Raw genomic sequence first — 7,721 nt, 5'->3', positions numbered from 1 at the left:
TACACAAGAGCATGAATCTCCTTACAGTTATGTAACATAAATTATGAATTATATTTTTGAATATTTTTTGCTAAATATTTCTTTCCCGGAGACACCTGAAAATTATTTTTGGAAATTTATTTTCCGACACAACTTCTTACCTAGAATTTATTTCTGAAGAAATTCTATTTGGGAATCTTTTCCAAAAAATTTAAGGGCATTTTTTTCTAGTTAAAACTTTTTCTCGACAAATTTTTTGTCACATGTAATTTCTTCCACCAAGGTTCTTTTTTAGGCAATTTTTTCCCTAAATTTTTCTTAAAGAAAACTTTATCCGGAAAAATTATTTTCCCCAACATTTCTGTTCAACAAACCTTTTTCCGGGGAAAAAAGTTACAGCTACATTTTTTACTACAACTTTATTCCTAAAAATGTATGAATTTTTTTTGGCAAAAAATGTATGAAATTTTAAAATTTTATTTTCATCTTTCTCCACAAACCGTGTTCAAACCTAAAAATTTGTGCTTACAAATTCAAAATTCAAAATTTTGGCACTGTCAAACTGAAAATTCAGATTCTAATTCTTGATAAAAAAAAATACCTGTTTATAATTGTGATTGAGTTAGGCTGGTCCATTTCATTAAAAAACAGGCAGTTGGGAGTTACCACTGCCTGCTTTATTCGTAGGGGCAGGGGCACATATATGGTATATGGACTTTAATTTAGTAGTTGGGGGTCGACAACATGGCCTGGTTTTTCAAAGCCAAAACTTTATTATCGAAAACGAACCTGACCCGTTTTTGTCAATTTTATTTTGGAAAATTAATTAATCCATTCATTAACGGACGGACTGTAAGCTGTATTATAAAAATCAAAAATCGTACTAGATCGGTGGACCTACCGATTTGCGATTTATCAAAAATCAGGGATTTATCGAAATAATAAATCGGATCAAAATCAAATATATTTTAATATTTTTTTTTAATATAAATAGGCTAAAATATTACCGGGTCATATATATTATGAAATCTATAATTGTATTGGGCCTTGAAATGGCCCATGTACTACTAAATACATAATTGCTAAATGCAGTAAACTTTTACTTCATGCAGTAATCAGAAATTACAATAACATCCTTACCTCATTTTTTGTGCATCACCGATAACTTAGCTTCTTTAATGCATTCACAAACTGATTTACTAACGTTTATTAATGACACCTTATTATATTAAACTAGCTTAAATTTCGTACGATGGACGGGTTCCCGTTTTTATTTAAAAATTTATTTATCTCTTCATATTATAATTTTAAAATATTTATATAAATATATATAATAAATACAAAGTTATAATAAAAATAAGGGATCTTTTCATAAATACCCAAGTTGTGGAAAATATTTGCAAAAATACAGATTAACCTCATATGCAACCACATATGCAATCGTTGCAACCTCATATACAACCCACGTCCGTATTTTTGCAAATTTTTTGCTAAAAAGTGGTATTTTTGGTAAATTCCCTAAAAATAATAGTAAAACATGGGGTTGTAGTTTAGTAAAACAAGTCAACTAATGTCCAGTAGTTTAAAATTTTAGTTGTTTAGCGGATATATATCATTTTTATTTATTTTTTAATAATATGATAAGTAAGTCTAGTAGTTTAACAATTTAGTAGTTTAGAGAATATATAACATTTTTTTTAATAAGTAAAATTAGGGAATAACCGTTGAACCAAATTATACCCTATTTCGGTTATTATAATATAGTATAGATATGAACAATAATAACAAATATGGTAAAATGAATTACTTTATTTATCATACTTTTTTCAAATTTTTAGCATTTGTTTCATATTTAATTTAAGAAAATATATGTACCAAAAATAAGAAAATATGTAATAACATATTAACTTCAAAAGAAATATTTTATGTCTACATGAAATTTAAATGAATTATTTTCATTAAAAAATGAAATTAAATATAATAATTTTATATTCATATTTGTTAACTCTCTTACAAATAAGGTTTTAAACATCGGAAATCAGACCGACTTGATTTTGTTCTAGAAAAGTGAGAACTCGAAAGTTGGAGAATACGCGGAATGAGTACTCGAAAGTAAAAACTGAATTTTAACCCTGAGTAAAAGTCAAACTCTCGAGTTTGATCTTACGTAGTCGAAGTCAAACCGAATTTAGACTGACTTTTATTATAAAAGCATTCTTGGACCCGATTACTTGAAAATCAGATCAGACTAAACTTCGAAAACAACTAAATAGAAGTAACTGGTTTTTAGAATACTACTTACAAGTATAAAAAATTATCTACAAAGAAAATATTATTATCAATTTCAAACTTAATAACTAATAGGGAATAAAATAAATCCTGATTACGAAGTTGATATTGCATTAATTACACATGATTTGGGCTACAAGGCCCAATTAGAAGATGTATGACATTCAGACCAAAAAGGTTAACACATTGATCAGGCCTGATGGACCAGATCAGGCCTGATGGAACAAAGAAGGCCCAAAATGCTGAATATTAATTAATTTCGTAATTAATTAATAAGGGAGAAAAACAGCTATTAAGATAAGTTCTAGTGGGGATATAAATCTTTGAAGATTGGCCTCCAAGGAACCTCATTGGATAAGGAATCAGCTTCCTACTTCGTAGGACTCCAAAGTCCATTCTAATTCAGAGACTAGACCACCAAGTCTCTTATACCAAGTCCAATTCGAGGACTCCCAACATCTATATAAGGGGCCTCACCCCACAAATCAGAACTACGTTTTTTGACTTGATCCTTGGCAATCAGCAAGGTACGTAGGCATCTTGTTAAGGTAGATCGAGTCACGAAAAACAAGAACAGTCAAATCGAGCCTCGAAACTCACGTTCCTTAGTAATAAATACAACAATCATATACCTTAGTTTTTAATCCATAACATTTGATGTTGTCTGTGGGAAAGCACAACAACAATCATGGCGAGAACACGGAGAACAATTAAAGCTCTTGAGGAAGGAACACCATTGGGGACAACCCAAGTGATTTCATCAGCCGCGGAGATACCTCCTCATTCAACTTATGCAGCCACCCAAGGAGAAGCCCAGATTGGGGTAACTGAACCTCAGCCACAAGGGACGATTCTGTCGGCTATTGATAAGTGGCATTGTATACCACTTAGAACGTCTTATAATAGCTTAAATTGATGTCTTGAAATCAAGTATTTTGTGTATTTGATGCGTTTTTCTAGTGTTTGTGCATTTCAGGGTATTATTTGCATTTCTGGAGAGATTTCATCAAGAATAAGCCTTGGCATGTGTTTGGCATTGCAAGTGGGAAGATGGGAGCAGAATGCAGCAAAGAACGAGAGCAAAAACAGAGCATTTTCCATAAGGGGTCTGAGCGCCCGCTCAGCAGACCGTTCAGGAAGCTGAGCGCCCGCTCAGGAATGCTGAGCGGCCGCTCAGGGACGGAAATTTAAAATAATTATTTTAGACTCCTGATTCTGTTAAACTTCCAACTTCAGAGTTAGCTGGGTTTTATGAGACTCCTATATAAGTAGTTTTCAGAGACGTTTCACATAGTGTTGAATCGTAGTATTAATCGAAGAGCGAGGAGATAAGGAAGAAGACCGTTTTAGCACACCGCAACGAAGAGGAAGCATATTTTCTTGTGATTCTTTATTTCGTTGTAACGTTGGATGCTAGTTTTCTTTACTTTGAACCTATTTACTCTTGTGACATACTCTGGTTTAATATAAGTAGTTTTAATTATTCTCGTGTGTTATTATCATGTTTTCATATGAACCCATGGTGACGATGAGTTCTATCATGGGCTAATCGTGATCATGGGGTCGTAACGGATTTACTATGGAATTCTTTAGTTAGTTGTTTAATACCTTAGTGTGTGATGATTGTATGATATCTAGTATTGGTTGTGCTTATTCGTCTTATGTGTGTCGCGGACATATAAGATAGGGTGTTAATCTCTTGTGAAGCGACGGTGGATCTTGAGGTTTAGAACTTGTCATGCTAGCATAGATTCATATATGTGTATGCATGATTATTGGGTAATTCTAACCGTATTACTTGCCCTGTGTAATCAATAGGAATAACTTGTGCTTAAATCGTTATGTTGTCAAATTCTGTAGACATATAGGGTCTCAACATAATTGATGCCTATTCAACTTCTGTCTTAATTGGGGATGCTTGGTAGAATGGTATTAGTATAATGAAAGTGGGCTTTTATCAGTTTCGTGTTGTTCGATTAATATCATCACTGTTACATGCTAAGAGTAATAACAATGACTATTGAAGGAAGTAGTAATGAAGTTGTGATCTCATGTGTGTTTTAATATTGTTAATTCAAGTGTCAATTAAGTGCTTAATTCTCGTAGTTAATTGTAGTTAATAATTAGTTAATCAAATCTAAGTGTTATTGTCTTAACATTGAGAAGTAATTATACATTGGTGAGTGAGTGCTAATTAAACATAATTAGTCTGAGTCTCTGTGGGAACGAACTAGAGAGTATTCTATATTACTTGCGAACGCGTATACTTGCGTGTATTATTTGCGCGTGTTTCCGCCCTAACAAGTTTTTGGCACCGCTGTCGGGGACTCGGCGTATTTGTTTAGTTTATGTACTTACCATCAGTGGTCATTAGAACTCATTGATTAAGACGTGTTACTTATTGTTTCCGGTTGTGTTTCAGGTACTTTAGCGAGCGTTTATGCAAACACATTCTCGTACTCGCAAGAGGACTTTAGATACGGCTGAGGAGACAGACGAAGTTCTTGATATTCCGGAGAAGATAGATTTTGAAGATTCGGATTCAGGAAGTGAGCAGAAAGAGCCAGTAATCATGGGTGATCGTATAGTTCCGGCAGATCCAGCTTTTATGGACTTTTCTCGGCCTAAAATTGATGACATTCAGTCTAGCATCATGCACCCGGCTATTGAGGCCAATAACTTTGAAATCAAGTCGGGCACTATTCAGATGGTGCAGAATTCCGTTTCTTTCGGAGGTGCTGCGACTGAAGACCCCAACATGCACATAAGGAATTTTGTCGAGATCTGTAGTACTTTCAAATATAATGGTGTGACTGATGAGGCTATCAAGCTGAGGCTTTTCCCATTCTCACTGAGGGATAAAGCTAAGGACTGGTTACATTCTGAACCAGTTGGGTCCATCACTACTTGACAAGATCTTGCGCAAAAGTTTCTGGTAAAGTTCTATCCAATGGCGAAAACTGCGGCTATGAGGAGTGCTCTTACTCAGTTTGCGCAGCAACCTACAGAATCCATGTGTGAAGCTTGGGAGCGCTACAAGGAGATGTTGAGAAAGTGTCCACATCATGGTATGCCTGATTGGATGGTGATCACTGGTTTCTATAATGGTTTGGGGGCCCAATCTCGGCCCATGCTCGATGCAGCAGCTGGAGGCGCCTTGTGGGCCAAAAGCTATACTGAGGCTTATAATATGATTGAGACTATGGGTGCAAATGAGCATCAAAACCCAACTCAAAGGATGATGCCTGGGAAGGTAGCAGGTATTCTGGAAGTTGATGCAGCTACAGCTATTGCAGCGCAGTTCCAAGCGCTGTCTATGAAGGTCGATTCTTTAGCCACCTATGGAGTCAATCAGATAGCTATGGTCTGTGAGCTTTGTACAGGTTATCATGCTACGGATCAGTGTTCTCTTGTTAATGAATATGTTCAGTATGTGAACAATTATCAGTGACCGCAGCAGCCTGTGCCAGCTACTTATCATCCTAACAACAGAAATCATCCAAATTTCAGGTGAAGTAATAATCAAAATGCTATTCAGCAACCATATCAGCAAGGCGTAAGTAAACCGTTTAATCCACCTGGATTCCAGTAACCACAGCATTATGCTCAAAGGCAATCATATCCTCAACAAGGAGGTGCAGCTCCACCTTCCAGTGCTGATTTCGAGGAACTCAAGCTGTTGTGCAAAAGTCAGGCTGTTTCTATCAAGACCTTGGAAAATCAAATCGGTCAAATAGCCAATGCAGTGCTCAATCGTCAACCTGGCACACTTCCTAGTGATACTAAAGTGCCAGGCAGGAAGGAAGCAAAAGAGCAAGTCAAGGCTATTACCTTAAGGTCCGGAAAAGTTGTTGATGCTGAAAAAGCAAAAGACGGAGAAGTTGAAGTTGGTGATGAAGAAGCTAAGCAAGGGGATAAAGCGGCAGAACCAAGGAAGACTACTGTTGAACACACTCTGCCTGAGGGTAATACAGGGGAGAAACAGCTCTATCCTCTACCACCTTTCCCTAAGAGATTGCAACAACAAAAGATGGATAAGCAGTTCGGTAAGTTTCTGGAGGTGTTCAAGAAACTTCACATCAACATACCTTTCGCTGAGGCTCTGGAGCAAATGCCTAGTTATGTAAAATTTATGAAGAGTATTCTTTCAAGGAAGGTGAAACTGGATGACCTTGAGACCGTTGCTCTAACGGAAGAATGCAGTGTTGTGCTGCAACAAAAGTTACCTCCAAAGCTTAAAGATCTAGGTAGCTTCACCATTCTTTGCACCATCGGCAAGTTGTCTTTTGAAAAGTGTCTGTGTGATTTGGGAGCAAGCATCAATCTGATGTCGTTGTCGATCTTCAAAAAGTTGAATTTGCCTGATCCAAAGCCCACCTACATGTCTCTACAATTGGCTGATCGTTCTATTACATACCCACGAGGCATAGTGGAGGATGTGCTAGTAAAGGTGGATAAGCTCTTCTTTCCTGCAGACTTTGTTATTCTGGATTTCGAGGAAGATAAGAAGATTCCCATAATCTTGGGGAGACCTTTCTTGGCTACAGGTCGTACCTTGATAGATGTGCAGAAAGGTGAACTTACTATGCGTGTGCAGGATCAGGATGTGACATTCAATGTATTCAAAGTGATGAAATTCCCTACAGAAGACGAGGAGTGCTTAAAGGTGGATTTGATTGATTCTGCGGTTACTTCAGAACTTGATCATATGCTAATGTCTGATGCATTAGAGAAAGCCTTAGTGGGGGATTTTGACAGTGAAGATGAGGATGGCAATGAGCAACTACAATATCTAAATACTTCTCCTTGGAGGCGAAAGCTAGACATGCCATTTGAATCTCATGGTACTTCTGACCGCAAAAATGCTGAAGGAAAGCTCAAACCATCTATTGAGAAAGCACCTACCTTGGAGCTTAAACCATAGCCTGAACACTTGAGGTATGCTTTTTTAGCTGATGCATCTACTTTACCTGTTATTATTGCATCTGACCTTTCAGGAAGTGAGGAGGACAAGCTCTTGAGGATCTTGAGAGAATTCAAATCGGCTATCGGATGCACTACATCAGACATCAAAGGGATCAGCCCTTCATACTGCATGCATAAAATTCTGCTAGAGAAAGGTAGTAAGCCGACTGTTGAGCCACAGCGAAGACTTAATTCTATCATGAAAGAAGTAGTGAAGAAAGAAATTCTGAAGTGGTTGGATGCAGGAATCATTTATCCTATTTCTGACAGTTCTTGGGTGAGCCCCGTGCAATGTGTACCTAAGAAAGGAGGTATTACTGTGATAGCAAATGAGAAAAATGAGCTCATCCCCACTCGAACAGTCACAGGATGGAGGGTATGTATGGACTACAAAAAGTTGAACAAGGCCACAAGGAAGGATCACTTCCCTCTTCCATTTATTGATCAGATGCTTGACAGGTTGGCCGGTCATGAGTATTATTATCTTC

General features: G+C 36.8%; 1 non-coding gene across 1 annotated transcript; it reads right to left on the bottom strand.

The window, feature by feature from the left end:
- Positions 1-5,233: 5,233 nt before the first annotated feature.
- Positions 5,234-5,340, bottom strand: LOC141709338 (small nucleolar RNA R71). Its single transcript, XR_012569921.1, has one exon. It is a non-coding gene; the product is annotated as a small nucleolar RNA R71 (small nucleolar RNA).
- Between the last annotated feature and the right edge of the window lie 2,381 nt (positions 5,341-7,721).

Source organism: Apium graveolens, chromosome 2 (genome assembly GCF_009905375.1).
Source record: "Apium graveolens cultivar Ventura chromosome 2, ASM990537v1, whole genome shotgun sequence".
Taxonomy (NCBI): domain Eukaryota; kingdom Viridiplantae; phylum Streptophyta; class Magnoliopsida; order Apiales; family Apiaceae; genus Apium; species Apium graveolens.
This window is presented reverse-complemented; position numbering and strand designations above follow the sequence as displayed.